Source organism: Falco biarmicus, unplaced genomic scaffold (assembly GCF_023638135.1).
Source record: "Falco biarmicus isolate bFalBia1 unplaced genomic scaffold, bFalBia1.pri scaffold_27, whole genome shotgun sequence".
Lineage (NCBI taxonomy): Eukaryota > Metazoa > Chordata > Aves > Falconiformes > Falconidae > Falco > Falco biarmicus.
Genome location: NW_026611833.1, coordinates 3,619,540 through 3,640,840, shown reverse-complemented (window position 1 = coordinate 3,640,840; position 21,301 = coordinate 3,619,540). Strand labels below are relative to the sequence as shown.

The following is a 21,301-nucleotide window of genomic DNA, read 5'->3' as shown; positions in this document are numbered from 1 at the left end:
TGTTCAATTGCTGCTCCAGACCACTGCTGAACGTCATCCTGGAATCATCTCTTTTTCTCAATTGAAAATGCTTTTAATAGGCAAGAGTCATTAAATAGGCATCAAGGAGTTCACAGCATGTAGTGGTACTTAGCACAGACCCATTAAATGCCAGCTAAACCAATTTTCTATCTTGGTGAAGAGCCTAGGCAATCAAAGCAAGCGATGGCTGAGGCAGCGGACAAAAAATAATTGAAGCAGTGGTTCTGACTTACACGTTTAGCTAATTATGAAAAGTAATGATTGCAGTGCATGTGGACAGCATGGCTTTTAATTATTATTTAATTAGCAGATGGATTAGTGAAGACCCTCAGATGTGCATGCATGACTCCTATTGACTTTGGGAACCATTTTAAACTCACCCTGAAGAGGAGCAGATGGAGTTTGCCCCTAATGTCGGATGTTCATCATGTCGATACAACCCTTGTGCTGTGAGGGACCAAACTGCACCAAGGCCCTGGAAACTGGACTGATGCCTTTCTGCCAGTCCAGCATGCCCAGGCAGCTGGACTGATGAAGTCCCGTTCATAAGTTCTGCCCCTGAAATTTCAGATGAGGACTCCTGAGCTGCAGGGCACGTGAGGGGAAGGGATCGTTTCTGAGCTGCAGACCCCAAGGGTGGGAGGAGGTAATGGAAAGGGCTGTGCTGTGGTAGTCTGTTGTTCCAGAATGGCTGTGTGATCATGGCCATGACTCCCTTAAAGATCTTTGTGAAACAAAGTTAGCGTAAGTTAGCTGAAGCAGGCCTTGCAGCTATGCTGAGGCATGCTGATAAGGAAGCTGAGAAAAACACTGACCTTGTGCCTAATGTTGTAAATAACTTTGAGGAATTCGCGTAGACAAGAGAGGAAAAAAAAATATGTAGCTAGCTATCCGCAGAAACCCCAAGTAGGAGGACGTATGAAAATGTAACCCTTTAGAGCTTAGCCAATCAGCAGATGACTAGTAGGCATAATTAACTGGAACTGTATATAAGACATAATCGCACCGTAATAAATCCAAGCTTGCTTTATCACTCATATTGAGTCGGCCGCGTGCTTCCCCTCGCTCGTCGCAGTTGCTGCTTTCAGTCCCTGCCAGGGGAGGGAGCCCAGGTTAAAATACATCAGTACATAGCCCAAGGACTCCAAGTCATCTCCGTGAGATTGCTCTACAACAGTATAAAAAAGTGGACTCATTAGGAGTACTGGAAAAACAAAAGACTGTGCAACAAGACCGTCATAAAAAACCTTTGAAAAACAAGGGATAGCTGAGTTACTATGCCCACGATAAACAGTACAAGAAAAAGCCTATCACCCTTGCAATTATTAAAAAAAAAGGTGCTAATTCCTGAGAATTACAGTCGGACCAATTCCCACCCAATCAAGAGATAAGAGGCCAAGCACACTGCGCTGTTAAGTGCCATAAATAAGGATCATACTCTATGCCTCATTAAAGCAACATCTACTTGTGCTAAAATTAAGTGCATCGACACTTTCAAAGTTTATTTATTGCTTTCTCCAGCTCGCTGATTCCAAGATGCGTGTTGATGGATGCATAACAGGCGGTTCCTGCTAAGTTTTTATTTTCACGATATGGGATATGTTGGTGAGTTTGAGAGTCTCGCTACTTCTTTGCTAACCCAGAGTCTATTATGTAGACAAGATTGCCTTTCTTCCCAAGGCCCATTAAGAAGTTGTCTGGCTTCACATCTCAGTGGATGAAGTTCTCAGAGTGAACGTATTCAATTCAACTAATCTAGATAAAGAGGAAAAAAAAACCCCAACAAACCATAAATCACTCGAGAGAGACTAGGCATACACTTTTTTCCGTATAAAAACACTAGCAACATTGTCTTAACGATAAAAGAGGTAATGAAACTTTTTATTGTAAAATGTAAGGGCATTAAAGAGAACATAATTCGACAGACAACACATAAACCTCTCCAGCTCTTTCCCCGTGTCTATTTTACATTTGTTTCCAAAAACTTTCTCGGGCGAATTTCTTTTGTCTTTGAGCAGTGCAACAGACGGTTTGCAAACAGCGCAAGTCTGCTTTTTAGAAATCAATTAAAACTTTGTAATCACTTTAGATGGGGCACTTTGTATTTAAGAGAAACAAAACCAATGTTGAGTCTTTTCTTTCATGATAACAGGCCTATTCACCTCTAAATTACAGAAACAACGTATTTGGTTCTGACCTCTCAAGGAAACTGAATATCCCAACATACTGCACCGTCAAGATCAACAAAGCAGGTTCCTACCATTTGGTCAGCGAGTAATAGGACTGTCTCGAGACTAAATTTCCTTGAACAAAAACTGAAGAGATCTTCAAGACTCGGTCCAAACGGCTCCATCCCCATTCCATTGTAGTCCCCTTCAGCTCGACACCACTTAATTGTGGGAACGCACACTAGAGAAAAAGAAACAGTTTATCCAGTATAACAATTTGATTTATATACAAATCTTCAAGGCTCCTAAGATGAATTCTAAGAGGGTCACGACTGTGACTGTTTGTACTCACAGTGAAGCTCAATATTTGATGCAACCGTCAGCCAAGAAAAAGGTGAAAAACTCACCATCGCTGAACATTTCATCATCTGTAAGCTGCCCACCCTTAGCATAAAGGACTCCAAATTTAAAATTCACAGGTCCCTGAGAAATAAAACCAAATAGTACAGGATAAACAGACAATCAAACAAAAGACCTAAAACAATGTTTCCTCTAAGGACTTTTTTATACATCTTTTGTATACGCCCTACACACGGGAATATACACTTCATACCAGCTCTATTGCATGCTCAAGTAGCAGATACCTAATAATTTACTTTTGATCACAGATTATGAATTTTATGATAGCACTAAGTTGCTCATCTATTAATAGGATATATTATGCCGGTGCTTTAAATGATTTTCGATCTCATATTTGCACAGAAATACCACATTTTTTTACTGCAATAAGCAATCGATACCGAAGTTGTTATAAGTCACTAAGTAAGTGCTAGGAGTGAAAAGTTTACATTTACCTCATTTACCTCTTGCTCTTCAAGAGCAAATAAATCCTGTAAACAAATCAGTATCTTTAGCACACTGGTACTGAAGACAGCACAAAACCCCCTGGAACATACTCGTATATTTGTTTAATTTCAAAGTAGCCAGTTCAACCGATAAAGACAGCTTATTTTGTAACTGTAACCCTACTCCTCATTACTATCCTGCTACCGAAAGGAACAAACCACTAGCATTTACACCTAACGACTTATTTTTCCAGAAAAGAATAAAAAGCCACAACCAAACAAAAAAAAAAGAAGTCGCCTCCTACCTTCTGTATCTCAGGATGAAAAATTTCCCTCGGGCTCTTCCCAAATTTGTCAAGACTCACAGCACTGAAATGCAAACGAAATACTGCTTTATAGGAGAGCAAGTATACATTTCAACATTAAACTGCTAACTGGCTGTAGTTAGAACTGATTTCAAAAAGAATTGTTCAAAGAGCCTTGCTGACGTGGAATTTTTTGTGGAAGAGCCATTTATTTCCCACAATACCAACCTCTAAGACTTCCTAAACTTCTTTTGGATTTTAAAAACAGAAATAAACCTGATCTCCGTGCAGGGTCCTAGTTAAGTGTACTGCATTTACTTGTAAAGCACAGAATTTTATTACATCATCCTTCACTTTGGCTTTATACATAATCCTTGTGAGCATTTTAGGAAGACTCAATAACCTATTCTATTTCATAAGCTTCTCTTCTATCTCTTTTAAAATAATTCCGGCATGTCAAATGAAAAACGAGTCGTTCAGCATCAAGTTCACACCCCAAAGATCCACAAGCAAGATCAACTGCCTCAGTCAACAGAAATACCTAATTTATAGCATTTCTTCCTAACTCATGTGTCTACATGACTATTATTTTTGCCCATTTTTTCCCTAGCATGAATTTCTGGAGCTGCGCAGCATGCCACGGAGTGCCAAACGCGGTCTGTCTGAGGCACAACTGAGCTGACACGGAGGTCACATCTGATGCACCTTTCCATCATTGCTTATGCTAGGTCACCATGCGGACAGGAGTTCCCATAGTTCCCTTTGAAATTAAAATGCTAGACTTAATTTACAAAAAAGCAGGTTTATCGTGTAACTGGAGTTCTTTGAGATAGTCGGTACCTAGACTCACGCTGGCTGTGAAAATACTTTTTCTTTAACCGACACCACAGAACAAAATGCTAAACCTCCAGGTTTTACAACAAACAAAAAACCCCCAAACCCTAAACAGTGCCTCTGAACCGTTTCCCTTTCCATGCAACGGGTGGAAACTTCCTCAGTAAATGACAAGTGTCCATGACCACCCAAGTGATCTGTGCTTACTGAGCAGGAAAGCAAACAATAGCTTTTCAGCTCGCACATGTATCCAAATATATACCCAAAGAAACTCCGTCAGCGTCACTTGCAGAGAGCTCTGCCATCTTACAGCCTTACCTGTAGTGAGTGCCCCTCTAGGGAACTGCAGAGCTGTGGACTCTCAGATGTACTGGAGCACATCTCTTGCCTGCCTGAAACGTTCAGGAGGCTCTCGGATATCCAGGCAGCAGCAGAAAGCGTTCTGATTTTACGGCAAGGCTGACCACACTTGCGAGTTTTCTTTTGCGTGCTCGCACCAGGAAGCCAAACCAGAACAGCTGCACACACAGCAGAGCAGTTGCTCAGCACACCTACACCAACAGAGCTCTCCTAAAGCACACCTGGAGCCATTCATACCCCAAGTCAACATCTACAGCGGAACCTGGCCACAAGCTTTGACACAATGTCATTTTGGGGTCAAACTGACGCACACCAAAAAATTAGTAAAACGCACCTCCTTCTCTGCCACGTCAGGTATCGTGCTCCTTCAGTTGAGCTGTAGCTGTTACATTATTTCCCAAATGCAAAGCCAAACAGAGAAAATAGAACCACAGCCTGCTCCTTAAAAAGCAACTCTGCACAGGCAACCGTTCATTGTGTGTGACCCAGGGAAGATGTGACCGCGGCCCTTCAAACTTTCGGGATGCCTAGGCGGGACCAAACGGTGCTTGCGAACACAGAACATGCCTGCTCGTTAAGACAGGCTGGTCAAGTTTACCACCAAAACTCTACATCACCATTTGCCAACCCTGTCCAGCTTTGGGTAGCCAGAGCTGCACTCAGATCACTTGAAAGCGTCTCCCAGTAGCGGCCAGCACTAAGCTCAGAACTGTACCTCCCTGGCGCCTACATGGGGGAAAACTCAGACTGTGCCCCCTTCTCCTTAAGGTGCCTTAGAGCCTGTGACAGGAATTTCATCCACTGCTTGGAAAAGCTCCAAGGTTGCAGCTTAAGGGAACCAGAGTTCCCTGGGTCTCAGAGTCATTCCAGAGCTAAAGTGGTGACAGACATCAGCTCTAGGTCAGATGATACATGCCAGCACTCACCACTGACCCAGGGCGGCAACCTGCTCCCATCCGCTACCTCCTGACCTAGGAAGCCCCTTAGGGAATTACAGCAGCAGTTCGCCAATGGAAAAGCCCCAAGGGCACGACGCGGTGACTCAAAGATCTGAAGTGGACCCCTTGCGCCCACAGGAACCGGTGCTAAAAACACAACAGGTGAGCGAGAGAACATTAACTGCCATGGCTGATACTAGAGCAAACCTCACTGGGCACTTAAGGAGAACAGCAAAACCAGAATAGCAGCAAAAGCCTGCATGCCCGGGACTGTAATAAAAGAAGACACCCTGCCTGGAGATTGTTACGAGCACAAGTAATACACGTCCTCTTCAGTTGCGATCCGAGTTAAGACAGACAACAAATATCGCAACACACCCGTATCGATTAGCTGCAACGGCTCGCCTCTCACCATGTCTGTTAAGGGTCGCAGGTTCTCCCGCTTGTCCCAGCTACGCTGGGCGCCAGTTGCGGTAGCTGGAGCCCAACTCAGGCAGCCTCACACAGGGCAGCCGCTGCTGCAGCACAAGCAAGCTATCAGGCTGCAACAAGGCTTTTACCCTCAGTCAGATTCTGCTGTCTGTGCTGCTTCTCCTTCCTCCAGAGGTCAGGTCAGGTCAGGTCAGGTCAGACCACTCCCCCTCCATCCAACCCCCTCTCCCACACTCCTCAGGGCTATTTAACTACTTCACGGGAACGAGCTACAGCTGCTCATCATCCACGTCCCTCAACCCACTGCCTTGGAGGCAAGGTCACAGCTGCATGTTATCAATGCTCATCAACCTTCTGCCTTCACTCCTCTGCACTCTTCTCCAAGAAATTCCAGGGAAGACAGTGACAGAAACCTGTGTTGGAACTAAGTGCCTGGTCAATGCCTCCAAGTAACAGCATCCGTGACATCCAGACAGACTGTGAAGGGACAGATGGATCCAAGAATTAAATTAGGGAATGAGGGAAGTAAAAGGCACAGAGAAACAGAGACCTCTGAGTTCTGGAGAGTGTATTGTGATGTACCCAATTTCTGGTTTTGTGGCTCAGAAAGAACGGAGCCCAGGTTTTGTCGCAGCAGTTATATGGCTGCAAAGGGAAGGCGAGAGCCAGCAACAGAACTCCTTCCTGGCACCTTCTGTGTGGGAGCAGCGGCCAGGCGTTTTCAGTTTCGGAGCAGGGCTCCGTGAGAGTGACAAAGTGAGGGGACTGTTTTGTGGCCGAGAAGGAAAACCATGACACCACCATACAGGAAGCAATTCCATTTTAATAGTCTCCAGAGTGCCACGGTTCGAAAGGAAGAACAATAGGGTAAGAGCACGAATATGCAGCCAATACCAACAGAAGCAGCGTTGGGAAGCTTCTCAATGTTGCTTTTTGGTATTTCACGGGGAAAAACATTGAGCCTAATATTTCTCATCTGTAGAGTTCTTGGGGGCTTTGGGGAGAAGGAAACTGACACTAGGTTGTCTGAGAATCACAGTTGACAGTTACTCATTGTCTTCTGGTCTCACAGGATGAGGCAGAGGTATAATTCATTTCTTCTCTGTATCTCTGCAAAGAGCTTTCCTCGTATCTATGGCAAAAGAAAACAATGCTATTATAAAAGACAGTCATTGCACAAAGCCACATTAAGTGACTTCTCTATTACATTAAGATCATTTTTCAAGAAGATTTCCTAGAATCCTAGAATATCTTGAGTTGCAAGTGACCCATAAGGATCATCAAGTCCAACTCCATGCTCCTTGCCGGGACTACCTGAAACTAAACCGTATGACTGAAAGCACCATCCAGATGCTCCCTAAGCTCCTGACAGGTTTGGTGCCCTGACTGAACGCCCTTTCAGTGGATAAGATTTTCCTAACGTCCACCCTGAACTTCCCCTGACGCAGCTTCATTCCGCTTCCTGCAATCAAGTCTCATAACTGATGTCCTCTTCAGCAGGAAAAGCTATCTAAAGCAGTATACAGGATCCCATTCATCAACGACTATCTGAACTTGTACAGGCCCAGGAACCCCCAACACAAGAACCTTTCCGTTCAACTTAAGGCACAACAACCACTTACCGTAAGCATCTTCATCTGGCTCTCCACTGCTAGCAGAGTAGCGCTCCGATACTGTCCGGTACACACGGGAGCCGAGCTGCTTAGACATATTTACTGCAACCCGATTTGATACGCTCACAAAGAGATCGACGAAAAATCCACCCTTTCTTTGGAAACATAAAACCAAAGAAAAACCACAGTAAGGAATAGCAGGTGCATGTATTGCTAAATAGCCCATAACTTGTAATCCGACCAAGAGCAGGTCTGACGATGTCATATGCTAATCAAACACCTTTCACACGGCAGTAACAGGTGCACTCCTTTCCCAAGGGACAAATCCGGTCTAAATTCAGATTTTATTCTATTTTTGTCACATCACCATTCTTTTATACCAGCCCGTGGGTTCAAAATTATGAACAGAAAGAACAGGGCAAGCTAAGCACTCACACAGGTCTCATATACACGTAAGAAATCTTTCATAAAAAAAACCAAAACAAACAAACCTAAAACTCCACGTTTTCAATTGCATTGGCTTAGGGACTGCCTCCTTCAATGTGTGTGGCAGGGGGCAGTGGCAGAACAGGTCACAAGGTTCAGTCACCTAACACAAGGCAGCCCTTCTCCTCACAAGGCAGATTCCTCAAAATGTGCAATTTTCCCATTTTACCGATTACAATGGGGTTGCCCTACCAACATGAGTTCAGGACATTTCCCTGTGGGTTCATTTGATGCTCAATTAAATTTTCAGCAAGTACAAGCAGCCAAGCATGACAAAAAGCAAGCTAAGGTACTGTCTGCCATACAGAATTGGTTCCAAGGCTGCCTGCAGGAACTGCAAAAAGCTCACGATCACTGAACAAGCACGCTGGAGACCCTACGGGAAAGTGTTGACCCTCCACGAAACTCTCTCGCTGTCAAGACAAGGACCTTTTTTTATACAGTATCTCTAGTGGAATTCAGGCTACACCCTACTCATTCTGGAAAGTTAGCTTTCATAGAAACCCTGAGATCTTACGCCGCCACACGGTATTTTTAGTCTTGTTCTCTAATTACAGGGAATCCTCAGCGAGTCAGAACACTACTTAAAGCAAGATTCTGGGTCTCTTCCATGCAAGTCAAATACCTAAGCCATGTCAGTTGAGAGGTTACTTCTAGAAGATTAAAGATAAGCATGGTACTCACTTTCCTGAAATTTCTCCCAGCAGTTCCATCAATTTAGCAGCCAAACCCAGCCGTTGAAATTCTGGTGCAACAGAGAGCGCAGCAACACGTCCAAGCCACTCTTCCCCAGCCACAGAGCCTTCCGCCTTACCCGGTACTGCGAACATACAGAGCATCAGAGCAGTAAGGAGCACCTTGGGAATAATGCACCACACGCAGCCACATGACTTTACAAAAAACCAAGCAGTCTACAAACAAACATTGCAAGGATTGTGGTAAAGGCTTAAGCAGCGACTCTACGCTATTACTCAGTGATTCAGCAGCCACTAAGTTTCATTTTGATGCAGTATTACAGTTTTTTCTTCGTTAGTGTAAATAAATAAATGGATCTCCACAAATTCATTGTTTGAGGCGTGACTGCCAAATGTAAGTTTTAAGCAATTCTCTTGAGTCTTTAACTGAGTGGAATTCACGACCGAAGGAATGGAGGGCTAGAAGCCCAAAACCCACTCACCATCCCAGCAATTACTGAAGACCTTTCGTGACTATGGGGCAATAGAGCTTGGGAAGCTTTGCCAATGTGGCAAGAGAAAGCAAAGGCCCTGGAAACACTGGACGTTGAAGGAAAAATAAAAAATAAAAGCAGGGATGGGTATATGTGCTTCATAGTTCCTCTCCTTTCTACACAGAGCCAAGCTACTGTTAGCTCATTCATGAACATGCAGACTTCCACAGGGCACTCTTATAAACATCAGGCACTGCTAAATGAGCAGCTGATGCGGTGGGTACAGAGAAACCTTCCCTACAGCAAATGCTTTAAGCTTTACCGTTAAACACTTCATTTCCTGGGTCCCCACAAAGACTTCCATTCTGTGCCCACCTTCCCAAACCCCCCAAAAGAAGGGGAATAAAAAGAACTGGAAGGAACAAATACATATACACACACACACACACGTAAAAACATGGCGAATCTCTGTAATTAAAAAAGTTAGGAAAGGATGCAATCATCCAAGTAATGAGGAGTTAACTGATCCGCTGCATCGGACAGTCTTGTCAAACTCATGCTGGTGAAACCGAGCTCATACCAGCCGGTTTACTGAAACACTTGTCTTAGCATACATATACTTGAATCAAAATGACATTCGGCTATAGGGTGAGTGCAAGAAAATACACTTTTGCATGCTACAGCAAGAGACCTGCAAAGGGCCACGGTATAATACGCTTCAAAAGAGTCTGTGGTACAAGAAATTCAGCCCCATGGGCTGTTGGCTCAAACACGCTGGTGGAACGCTCTGTGTAACTGGCCATACGCACGGTTTACACGGGGTTTTGTACGCAATGCGCATGTTTAACTAGGTATTTATGGTTTAAGACTTGTTTTAGCTCCTAAGGCAGGCAGCCAGCAAAGATGTTTTCAAGAGTTAACAAGGAACAGAAATTAAAGGAGTTGCTGGTTTTCAGAAGCTGACTCATCATTGTTTTGAAAAATGGCACCATGTGGATCACTGTTAATGCGCTTGTAGACAAAGCGAAAGACCTTGGGTTGCGGGCGGCTGTGCAACTGTCTTAATCTTCTGAGGGTAGGTACCTTCTGTCAGTTGCTGCCGGGTGTCATCAACAAAAAGAAACAGGCTGTATTCTTCTGGATCGTCCACTCCATAAACTTTTCAGCACAAAGCTGACATACATCTGCGGTAGTGATACAGGGTCTTACTAGTAAGGTCTTCCCTGTACATGCACCGTTAACTTCCTGGAATGCAACACGAAGGCAGTTCTGTAGAATGAGAAAACAGACATCAGAAACAAAACCTCCAAACCTCATCCTCTGAAAACAGGAAGCTCAGCAACAAACAGCAAGCCTCGCTATGTTCTAGTTGTGAAACACGCACCAGTGATTACTGTACATTACAGCCACCTTGTGACTTGATGTTGGTGGTAAGACTGTGGCAGGCATAACAGAAATTCATAAGCTGACACCCTCCTTTCCTTGGCTCACATTCTAACCCTGCAACTACGAACAAACAGATAGCCGTCTTAAAGCCCCATTGAAAACGCCAGTGGTTTTAACGGGACTTGGTGTTTGGCCTTACTAGGAAACTAAATGCTGTGAAGCAAAATAAACATCAGAGGCAGCACACCCAAGAGATGATGCTGCAACTGCTGGGTCAATACTATTGAAGAGAAGCTTCAGACAATATGTTCATCAGAAGGAAAAAGAAAAAAACCCAACCCTCTGCCAGCAACACACAAGGGTGTTGATCCACAGGTTGCTGCACGATAAACCATTCACACTCTTTATGCTGCAGCACGCAAAAGGCAATCCATTTTCATGCAGGACATTTTCATCACGTTAACCGATGGCAACTTGGTGTCTGAGCCTGGTGTAACCAAATTTCATCTAACAGGGAGGCAGAAAGAAAATTTACTCTGCAACATTAAAGCAAATCCGTATGATCATGAGGCAAAAGCTGGATCTTTTTTCTCTGCTGAAATTCACACATGTGCACAACTGATAACATAGATGAATTCTAAACAAGCCCTACAAGGAAACGCAGTTCTACCTTTCAAAAAGTATTTAAAAAGTAAAATAACAAGCAACTGGAAAAAAAACCACCCAACCACAAAACACTTTTGGACACATGAGCAAAGCAGCCTGCCATCACGTGCTTTTTTGCAAAGAAACTAACTGCAATTAGAAACTAAAAGCAGTAAAATGAAAGGAGATGGAAAAAATGACAGTAAGAAAGACCTGTTTATTTACTGAGCTGGTACTTCTGTTTGTACGCTGAATAAATTAAGCATGCTAAATCACAATGGCAAAAATGTACATTTCCTAAGAACAAGCTGTTAAAAGCTAAGACTGAGAAGAATGCTCCTATGACTTCAGTTCCAAAGAGCACTCTGGGTTTTTAATAAACTTTTGATAGCTTGCAGACTGAAACACTGGAACTTTGCAACAGCTTTTAAACCATTAGGACTGAGCAGAACTAATCCGTTTTTGTTAGCTGGTGTGAAGACAAATAAAATAAATACATAAAATCAAATCAGCTCTAAATAAGGCAACGCACACTACAGTTTCAATTTCGAACGTAGTTAACACACAGAAGACCTGTTTTTCGATGCTTCTAGATGGACAGGATTGCTTCAAGGAGAGGCTGAAGTTTGTGCAAATGCCTGTAACTCATATAGTAAGTATCAAGATTCTTTATGCAGTATCAGCAAGTTGTATTTCATCATCATCAAAATACCGGATTTTTTGCTTTTCCATCCTTTTGAGGGAGGGAGGATGAAGGCCTTTCCAGGACCCAAAAGCTGGTGGTAAGGCTGTGAGACAGCACCACAGACATGTAGCAACCACACCCTGGTTCAATGTGGGGAAGATGAGTTGAGCTGAAGCTGTGTTACACATTCCTTGTAGGGAAGGTGCTTCGTTTCAGGACTGCAGATGTGGAGAAAGGAGATGGAAAACTGGCATTCTGGGCAGGCAGCAAAGTGCTTGAATTTGTGCCAAGCCTAGCCTGGAAGTGGAGCGACCTTACTGATTTGAGGCTCTCTTTCAAAGAGTCAACAAAGGAGCAGCCCTGGACACACCTGGTGCCAGCTCTTCCCGTGCTCCCCTGCATCTTCCAGCATGCAGCACAGCGTCCAGCTGTACAGGCAGCTTGGCTGAAGTTCAGTTGCTGAGGAAGAGAAGGTGAAACTGAATACAAGATCCTGCTGAAAAAATCTCCTGTCATTTAGTCATCCAGCAGAAATACAAAGGTGATTAATTTTCCTATTAAGTGTAATATTTTGCTAGAAAGAACAAAGACTCAAGCTACTTGAATGTGACACCTAACTACAGGTAAGCAGAATATAAAATGGATCCCAGTAAGATGGACTAGCTTTGTGCACTGGCCACAGTTTCAAATTTCTGTTCGTCAGCTCTCCTCTTCCTAAGAGAGGCAAATTGTGGGAGACTGCTGCTTTTCCCAGCTCCTTCCTGTTCAGTGATGTGCCGTGGCTGTTTGCACGGACACTGATAAAGCAGAAGGAGCCGCAAGTGAAAGGTTTAATTACCTCCTGATGACCCCGTACCTTCATTTATCAAGCTCTTAGCTACATCATAACTTATTGACGGTTGTCGTTAGCCTCTCCAGCAACTTTGCACTGTGGTATGAACTGTAAACAACAGGACACAAAGGAGTAAATCCTTTCTTCTCGATTCCAACATCCTCCTTGCTTCAGTTCGCAAACTGATGCATCTGGACAGACAACAGCATGCCTACCTATGTAACAATCTTTTCCTATATGAAAGGCATGCGGACTTGGTTTTAAAAGATAAAGTAATCCCGACTGTTTTGTTATTCTTCAGTTGGAGTTACTGCCCTACTCTGAAAGAGCAGTAAGAAATGGGAGGGGGGAGAAAAAAACCCACAAAACAAACCACAAACATGAAGACATCCACAGTATAGAACTCTACTCCTTGCTTAAACTTTCGAATTGTAGGCAAGCTTTTCTGCCAGGTCTCCCCTCTATTACCCACGGTAAGCCACCAATCGCTACTGGGGAGTTGTGCTGATTTATACCACTGGAAATCTGGGTTTGTTCTTTTTAACAGCAAAGCGTACAAAGCAGCTGAATCTAAAATACAATTTGGTCTGTCCTCGCTCCGCACGACTTAAATACAAAGGACAGTGGGAAAGCTCCATTATTTAGTGTTTCCTTTATACCATCATAACCACACTCTGTTATGAAGTGGAAAGACTTTGAAACAGAGGCAAATTTACCAGCCATCTTCCCAGCACTGCTTCACACCACTCGTGGCCTCAAGGAAATCATTATGAATCATACTTCTCAAATGGAGATTTCCAACAAAACAACCATCCCCTGGGGGGGGTTCTCTTCAGCCTGAAGCTCTACCTGAAAATCATCAACTGAAGGCATTGTTCTGTTAGTTGTCCTCCTCTTGTGCCATTGCCGGAGAGTATCTCTAGCTTCTGAACTCAGCAGCTGGGCAGCCTGGTCTTCCTGGAAGTTCTTGATCAGCAAAAGTGCTCCATAAGCACCTATAGCCTCCTGGGAAGGACAGCAGGGGAAGAACAATTCAGAGTGGTCACAAACACCACGCCAGTTCCAACTGGTCACAGTCAAAAGTACAAACGATTTCTGGGGGTTTTTTAATAAATAGACGCACACATACACGAAAGTCACTGCATTCTATGGCCAAAATATTTATACGTAAAGAAAAACAGCTTACTGGCCTGCAAAATACTGGACGGTGTGTTCTCAGCTGCTAAGAGGCATGCAGTGGTTGCCTGGGCTCCATATTACCAAGGGGTGCAATAGTATCTACCTCTGGGTCCGCTAGCGCTGGGGGTGGCCGGTTATTTAAAGGACCAGTGTCACTCCTTTACTCCTGAGTGTTTTTACAAAGGTGGAACATGAGTTTTCTTCTAAACAGTTTCCAAGCAGCCATTTGTTTTCTTCCTGAGCTTCAAGCGGGTATCAAACAAACACAGCTGTTTAAACGACATAAAAGACCATCTACCACTGCTCAGGAACTTAAAAGTGACTCCCTTAGCGGCAACAAAGCAATGACCGAGCGTGTGATTTGTACCTGGAAGCATCCCAAAGGTTTTGCTTTTGTTCTTAAAAGGCAGGCTGTGTTTGTTCACCTAGGTCCAACACTACGTCCAACTAGTTCGGGAGGCAGCGTGTACAGCTCTCCAGACTTCACCTTTATTACATGAGTGGAGAACAAAGTACAGCCACAACAGAGTTGCCGATGTACAAAAGGAGCTGCAGGTCACAAAGGAAAAGGACTCTCAACAGGGGCAACAGTCCTCAGCAACCAGGAGAAACAAAAGACAGGCTATCATTTATTTCTCTTGCTCTTTAAGTAAACTATTTGAGTGGGAGCGTTCAATCAAGAGGCAGCACGGTCTATTTGTGGAGTCATTCAGAGATGCAGTCTATGCTCACAGTAGTTCTTTCTGTATTACCGACAGCATCCTCTCGCTTTCAGCTCTGTGACGAGGTCAATACGTGGAAGACACGCAAGACCCACCAGACAACCTGGACAATACATTTACCTTTGAACCACACAACCCCAAAGCACTAAACAATTTTTCCTGCACCGTACAGTTTAACCAGTGCCACAGACAGGGCCAGCCAATAGATGAACGACTTCTGCTACATTAAAAACGACACGACTTAACAGCCCAGTAAATATTTCTGCCTTTCAAGCGTGTCGATGATCTCCAGCTTCACATCTCAAGTATTTTCTGTCCTAGGATTCCCGAACGATGCACTCCGCACACAAAGCAGGGAACAGACCAGTACGGAACCGGAGGAATCCCGACACAATTCTGTCATGCGTATCGGCATGTAAAAGGATACAGCAATTTCAGCAACCCAAGAGATGGCAGAAATGGGACATATACACCTATACTTAAAACTCACAGCTCAGCTTGGTCACAAGAACCTTTGAAACTTCCTCATAAACTGATAGATTCTGGGGCCTACCAAGGGCTGGCAGAATACCTCTTTGTTAAAACCACCACCGTGAAAACAAAGGAGGGAGATTTCCTTGCCTCGAGCGGACTTCAGCCATCGTTCAAGAGTGCCTTAAGAAACATATTCCTAGGCCTCATAAAAATACTCTGTGAGAAGCAAGTATCGGGCATAAACCAGGATCATTAAGGGGGGCAACATTCTCAAAAGCACTTTCCCCAGAGGGGCAGAGAACTCCCCCAGAAGTTTTTACAAAGCACCTAACCCGGGTCCCACTCCAGGTCTCACCACTCAGTTGAACGCTGCAGACCCATACATACTCTCGGGACATTTTCAGGCACAGGAGGATAACCACAGCTGGCACCTGCACAGCCTGTGTTTGCTTGCTAAGTCAGGACGCCTCCTCCTTCTTGGCGGAAAACAACATACTCCCTCCTAAGGCAGCATATACGTCGGTAGATTCCCAGGTCACTTGGGGCTGTAACTCTGCAAGCTAACCAGCCCTCCCTTATTCTAAGGTGGAAACAATTAAGAGGTTCTCTTGTTACACTACCGACATCACCGACTACATGACTCCGTCAAAAGGGTTTCTACTCAAACGAGGTGAGGAAGAATCCCCCTTCCCCAGCCCTTCACACAGTTCTAATAGAAATAAGTCGATTACCTTCTCCATGCAGCAAAGATGGATCCAGCAATTCCACCATGTGTTCAGTTTCAGTATCCAGCTCCAGCATATCACCCTGGGCCAGCACATATGTCAACACAGGCAAGAAGTCATCAGCTCCATACAGCCTCCCTGGGTCAAAGAGAACACAGGCAGCGATAGACAAATCACACCCTTTGACCAGTTCCGGTGTTTGAAAGGAAAGCGTTATTTTGCTGCCTTTACTGACCAGTACGTTTGTATTACTCTAGAGCCTCTCGTTACAGATGTGCAGCAAAGAGAACAGCATCTGCCACTTGGTGGGCAGCGTCCAGCTTCATCCTGTACTTCTAACGAGCACAAATTGGATGATGCAGACCTTGAGGCACGCAAGGGAATTTAAAGACTGGGCTCACCTTGGCGTCAGCTCAACTGGTGAACTCACAAGAGGCAGCCATGCCAGTCTGGCCTGACCTCCACCGGCACTTCTGTCAGTGGCTAAGAGAAAATCAATGGGCATTTTCTTTATACATGCACGGATGACGTCCCCCTTCTGGAAGGATCCAGCCACAAGTACCAGTTCCTGAGTCCGAAACCCAGCAGAGAAGCCTGCATATAAAAGCCTATTAGATTTTACATGAAAACTCTGCACATTTCCTTCACGGAGCATGGTTAAAAACACCAGTGAGCAAAGCCTCACGTAACTCCCAACTAGCTGGTGAAGCATCATCGGTAACGACAGCACGCAACACACAGAGGCTCTGCTGTACCTAGGTCTGTATGTGTTCCTCTTACTTTTACCGCATTTAAACTTTCTCTTTAGAAAACGCTATGTGGCTAGATCTCTGGGGCTGGCCAAACTGTCCTCATTGCAGAAGCGGTGCGATGGTCACTTGAAACATCAAGATCGGGAGCCAATTTAAACTGTGGCGAAACTCCAGAGGACTGAAGGGCTGATACTGAAAGTCAGACCAGCTAAGACGTACCCTCCAGGTATCGCACTGTTATCTGGCTGAGATTACAGGACAAAGCAGGTACTGGAAACAGGTGCTGGCTCGACGCGACGCCACGTTTTAAAACTCTACACGACAAAGCAAGACAACCCAATTTGCTGCATCTTAGCCCAAGCCCCTCAGTACAGTGGTTCACCAGAAGCCTCTCAGTACTTTTCTTTTGCGTGTTGGGAATACCTTACTCAATGTGATAATACAGTATGGAGAAAAAAACAAAGTTTACATCACTTTGGGCAAAGATTCCTATATCCATTTTAAAATGCAGGATTTTGCACAGAAATAAACCAGGTCTAAGCTCCTGCCCAAATCTTGCCAAAGTGCTTGGGGGTCTTTTACAGCCTCAAGCTTTCACCATTCACCTCAGATCTCAAAAGAAAGCAAGCATCCTGATCGGCACAGAGCCCAGCTGCAGATTCAGCGCTTGAAAGAAAACTGCCAACCACCTGCAGCAGCTTATACTTTCTTAGAGAAAAAAAAAATCTTCCACTACCACCAGCATTGCTTCACCTTAGCTCGTGACCTACCACAGCAGTGTATGATAAGACATCAGGCAACAGAGCTGCACCTATGAATTCATACTGTCCAGCACAGCGTTTTAACTGTGCCACTGACTAATCAAGCAGGTCTTAACTGGTCTGTGGTTCCATTTCACCATCTAGGTTTCAAGGTCACTTTGGGACTCCTGCTACAGTGTAGAAATAGATGTTATTTCTCTTGCAAAAACACAAAGAAATTGTCCAACGAGAACATTCAGAGGCACAGCAAACCCAAAACACTGCATCAGGGGCTGCTTTCCCCCAGCCATTGACACAGAGCCCTTGTAATTGTCATATTGCACACACACTGCTGAATTACTGCAGCTAGATACTGGGTGTATCCTTTATTACGATTTCCAGGAAAACACTAATTTAGAACCAGTGTCAAATTCTAGGCTTACAGGACAGCCTTTCTGACAGCCAAATTCAAATGCCTACACTCAAGCAAAGCTGGTGGCTGGGGGGGGGGTGTGTTTAAGCTGCTTCACAACTCTGCTTCACACTGAATGTGTAAGATGTGCTGCCAGATGCAGAGAGATCAGGAAGGAAGCAGAGAGGAAGAATCCCTCTCAAAAGGGCAAGGAGATGCTACAAGAGCTCCAGGCGAAGGAGACAAAGCTGCAGAATCAGGTGGTCTCATTTCCTCCACCAAAACACAACCCCAGGTTTAGAAAAACAATGACCTTGAACCACAAGAAGCACCATACCCGAGTTATTCTCCATAACAGTATAAATCAATTTGCAAACTCTCAGCAGCAGTACGACTTTCTTTTCAGGCGAATACATTTTCTGCGGGGTCACAAACTTTCAACATCCACGTAGTCTGGTGTTGGAACAAACACGCCCAGTTCCTGAGGATTCCTCTGCCGCACCACCTGAAGGTTTTCCTTCGGTTGTTTCCAAGAACCATCTGCAGTATGAAACTCTTTCAACATCGCTTCAATATGGCTCTTCAACGGCTTCAGAATGCACTTATGCATGGCCTTCTCCAGGACAACACCTGCAATGGGAAAACACAAGTTGAGCTGTCTTCCTCCTCTAGAGCAGAGCCAGCAGTAACATAACCACTCCCAAGAGACAGTGCAGAGCAAGACCTACTTGCTAAGGCTTAGTTATTATAGAAGCTGAGTCTCCAGATGTTTGTCAACAAGAAAATAAAAGGCAGAACAGAATCTGTATTCCATTTTCATTTCTGACAACGTGGGAAGTACAAAAAAACCCACAAAGGCAGACTACAGATTGTCACAACAACAACAACAACCAAAAAAGAAAAAAAACCCCAAAACAAAGCAGCAAGCAGGCAGCAGCTCCAGTTAACTTTTTCTTCTGTTGGCCAGAAGTGCCCCAGTTTTATTTTACTTTGAGCTTAGACTTTAATTCTGAAACTTGAAGCATAACACAGTCAGAACCCTAACTTTTGTCTGCTTTGGCATCTTTTTTTGCATGGTTTCCATCAGAAACTCTAACTCACCCAAGGTCTCGTAAAACTTGGCTCAGCTTTAAGATCTTTATGATGCTGGACAGATTACGGGCACTAAACTATAAATGAAGACCAAGCTGTGTTTATCCAGCTTCAGATTTCATCATGCAAGCTTATATACAGCTCTGTCATCAAGTCTGAAGTTCTTTGTTTGGCAGTAGTGTGCACATGGCACAGTAACCTCTCAGTTGTTTTTCTTTTATTCTTGTTTTACTCCAGGTTTTCTTTAACAGTCAGTCTCCATTTCCAAGGTACAGAACACATCAACAGAGAAAGCTCTTTGGTAAATCCTTCCTTTGAAAACCTTTATAAGTGAATTTCCTCTTCCACTCAGCCTCCCTACGACAACATAGCTTACATTAATAATTAGCTTATATCCATTATTTGTACTGCAGCGAACCGCCACAAGCACAATAGAACCCAAGGACCCTTCAGCCTGGCCACAGCACAAACACCCTGGCAATGGGGCAGGACCAGAGCCCAGACTAGGCAGATGTATTAGGGGAGCACAGGGACCGAGAGGAGAAAGAGGAGAGGCCGTGTCGCTACTAGATCACACATTTGTACAGGCTAACAGTGGACATCCCTGCTGCTAGTGGCAACTCAAAGTTTCGTTAAACCTCATGCCCTTTCCAGGTTCTTTCCCTGTTCTTACATGTTTCTCCTAGACCAGTCTCTTTTTTTTCTCCCCCCGGCCTGCCCTTTTTGGGGGTGGTTTTTTTAGAAATGTCAGGCTCTTCCTAAGGCTTGCGATTTACACACACACACGCTCCCCTCCAAATAAACATTACCTACTACTTTTGTTTTCTTGCTTTTGCTTTATGTTTTCATTTATTTTATCCCTGTGTTCAACCAATTTTCCTTTTGTGCCTTCAGACTGCTCTTTCTCATACAAACACGCCCTTCACACACTCCTCACCTTACGGTGTCTTTGCTTCACATGTAGCATTTATTCTGTACTTGTCTGGCACACAATTCCTGAATGTCCAACCCTACTGAGGGCTCCCACCTCCCCTGCCCCAATTCTGCTGGGGCTTTGGTAGCTTCTCTTGCTATTTTCCCCTTCCGAGGTCCTGACGGAGGTGGCAAAGCCATGTCTGCTTCATTCCCAGACGCTTCAAACACATCTAGGTGCTCTCTCATGGAGCCTGCAAAAAGGTGGAAAGAGTGAATGTGAGGAGCAGCACTTGCCCTCTGATCTTCTCTTTGTCTATAGCCACCAGTAAAGGCATAACCAGTCTGACACATGGTCTTGATGGCCTGTCACACAGCATGAAGGGCAGATCTAGCTTCCCACCAGACCAGAGCCACCAATTATACATAACAAGTGGCAACATTTCAAATGACTGATCTTGGTAGAACCACACAATCACCATTGACAGCACTACCAAACCCAGCCAGGAAAGCAGAAGCTTCACCCTTCTGCACAGTGACAGAAACTGCCTCTCCCTGCTATCAGAGCCATCCTCAGGGCTCACAGGGCAGAAATATTTTTCCACCAAGAAAAATGCACAAGTCTCACCCATTGGTATGTTAGCTAGCGGAATTTCTAGAGCAGGAGTCCTCAAACTACGGCCCGCAGGCCAGATACAGCCCCCCAGGGTCCTCAGTCCGGCCCCCGGTATTTACAGAAACATGCCCCCCCGCCCAGGGTTGGGGGGGGAACCAAGCAGCCGCAGAATCTGCCTGCCACTTCATCTGCACGCCAGCCCCCTGTTTAAAAAAGTTTCAGGACCCCTCTTCTAGAGGGTACACATAGCTCCTTGATAGCTTCACTGATTTTTATTTTATATTCTTTTTTTTTTACAGTTCAGCTTGCTTCCTTTATTTATACTGCCTGTTCAGTTTTTTTTAAAAAGTGAAAACGTGAATGCTTTTGTAACTTCTGGAGAAAGGCTAACATGTGGCAGTGGCACTACAGTCAGAATTCAAGTACCAAAACCACGGCAAAGCTGTGCCTTGCCAAGTGACTTCCAAAGCAGGCTCTCGAGCCTGTCAACAAGACAGTCAAGTCTGGAGTCCCAAGGGAACTCTGCGCCAGCTCTGGCAGTGCGACTGAGCTCTCTGACCAAGTACACTGCCGTCCAGAAATGTAAGGGGGCTGAAACCTCAGGCTCATTTACAGACTAGAAAAATGACGCTACCTGACTGGACGCGCTGGTTCAAGCGCCCAGCAGGCCCGGCTGCGTAACCACGAGGCACCAGCAATTCCTCGCGCTTGCCCTTTGTAATACTTTGTACAGAAAGACAGCAGCCGCGGGGGCGGGGGGGGAATTTCCGCCGCCGGCTTTCTTTTTCGTCGTGCCCGCTCGCAGGGGCTGAAGAGGCTCCTGAGCCGCCCCCCTGCGCCAGCGTTACCGCAGGCCCCAGGGCAGCCCCTGCGGCCCCAGCCCGCTGCCACGGCCCCGGCCGGCGGCTGGGGGAAAGACAAAGCCCCGCGCAGGGCTGCGGCGGCTGCCCGGGCACCCG

The 21,301-nt window shown here is 45.0% G+C and overlaps 1 long non-coding RNA gene, 1 other non-coding gene and 1 pseudogene across 2 annotated transcripts; all 3 read right to left on the bottom strand.

Annotated features, from left to right (window-relative positions):
- Window positions 1–5,382: 5,382 nt before the first annotated feature.
- On the bottom strand, window positions 5,383–5,467 carry LOC130143429 (small nucleolar RNA SNORD45). Its single transcript, XR_008819734.1, has one exon. It is a non-coding gene; the product is annotated as a small nucleolar RNA SNORD45 (small nucleolar RNA).
- Window positions 5,468–6,949: 1,482 nt separating this feature from the next.
- Window positions 6,950–14,299, bottom strand: LOC130143330 (N-alpha-acetyltransferase 20-like; annotated as a pseudogene).
- Window positions 14,300–17,825: 3,526 nt separating this feature from the next.
- On the bottom strand, window positions 17,826–19,827 carry LOC130143331 (uncharacterized). The gene is made up of 2 exons (XR_008819708.1): window positions 19,752–19,827; window positions 17,826–18,352 (listed from the first exon to the last, which is right to left on the bottom strand). It is a non-coding gene; the product is annotated as an uncharacterized LOC130143331 (long non-coding RNA).
- Window positions 19,828–21,301: the final 1,474 nt, after the last annotated feature.